At 39.0% G+C, this 1,612-nt stretch overlaps 1 pseudogene; it reads right to left on the reverse strand.

The window, feature by feature from the left end:
- Positions 1 to 250: 250 nt before the first annotated feature.
- LOC114202005 (olfactory receptor 14A16-like) lies at positions 251 to 1,183 on the reverse strand (annotated as a pseudogene).
- Positions 1,184 to 1,612: the final 429 nt, after the last annotated feature.

The raw sequence follows: 1,612 nt of genomic DNA on the forward strand, positions 1-1,612 counted from the left end.
AGTTCCCATTAGTATGACAAATATAAAGTCAGCATATATCTTTCCAGTTCCAAGTTGAACCATTCTGGTTTTGCCATCCACTTGATCTGGACAAGGAGGATGTTTCTTAGTAGCACTTTAATGAATACAATGAGACTTTTTGGAAAATTTGTACTCTACATATTCAATGTTATTACCAGACTATGCAACAGATTGTTCATATAATTATGTCAGTGAATACATAGATCATGATGTCTGTGATATTAACTCTTTATTTTGATAGGTTGTATGTGTTCATTATCAAAATCCTTAGTGCCATCTTCATATCCTTATTTCTCAGACTGTAGATGAGGGGGTTCATGGTGGGTGGCACCACAGTATAGAATACAGAAACTAGCATGTCTAAGAGTGATGGAGATTTGGGTAAGGGATGTAAATAGGCAAAAAAGCCAGAAGAGATAAATCAAGTCACAACAAGGAGATGAGGCAAGCATGTGCAGATAGCTTTGTGTCTGCCTTCTCTGGAGGGCATCCTCAGCACGGTGGAGAATATATAAATGTAAGAAATATCAATGAACACAAAACAGCAAAAATCTAACACTAGGCTGAGCCCAATGACTACTAATTCCCCAATGTTATATGAACAGGCAAGAGAGAGCAGTTGTGGGACATCACAGAAGAACTTATGAATCTCAGGAGGCCCACACATGGGTATGTAAAAGGTAGAAGCTGTATGCAGAACTGTATTGAGACCTCCACTGACCCAGGAAGTGGTGGCCATCTGCACACAGGCTCTGTGGCCCATGATAATGTCATATCTGAGAGGATGGCTGATGGCAACATAGCAGTCATAGGACATGACTGTGAGTAGTCCTACTTGTGCACTGGCTAAGAGAAAGAAGAAAAAGACCTGTGAAACACATCCAAGGAATGAAATTGTGTTGTGATTCATTAGAGAATTCATGATGGATTTGGGGACAGTGATGGAAATGAGGCAGAGATCCAGAAAGGACAAGTTCTTCAGGAAGAAGTACATAGGGGTGTGGAGCCGATGATCCTTGGTGGTAAGGGTGATGATGAGAAGATTTCCCAGTAGAGCTGCCAGGTAAATTAGCGAAAATAGTACTGCATGCAAGATCTGGATCTCCCTAACATCAGAGAATCCCATGAGGAAGAATGTGCTCCTAGAGGTGAAGGTGTCCATTTCTCTGGATGTTTAATCAATTACTCTAAAAAATAAAGTAAGCAACATAAGACTCAGCTGGAGAATTTACTATTGTATTTTCTTAATTTCCATTTCTCTTACTGTCATATGCATCTATCAAAATATTTATAAGCACATGAGACTAACACCAGAAAGCCTTCATTGACATCACTGAACCACAGTTGATCACACTGCAGTATGACTGAAAGGGGTGTCGGTCCACTCCAAATCATCTACCTCAACCACCTATTTAGATCAAGAACTACACTCTGTATCTCGCTCAGATGGAATTTTTCATAATGTATATTGAGATAGGTAATGAAGAAAGCCATAGAATGTGAGCAATCAGTCCCAAATATAACTTTCATCTTACTCATTTACTACCTTTTTGATTCTTAATAAATTAATCTGAGTATCAGTTTATTCAAT

The sequence above is a fragment of the Eumetopias jubatus genome, unplaced genomic scaffold (genome assembly GCF_037043125.1).
Source record: "Eumetopias jubatus isolate StellerSeaLion01/CBP00866 unplaced genomic scaffold, mEumJub1_p1.0 scaffold_5, whole genome shotgun sequence".
Taxonomy (NCBI): Eukaryota; Metazoa; Chordata; class Mammalia; order Carnivora; family Otariidae; genus Eumetopias; species Eumetopias jubatus.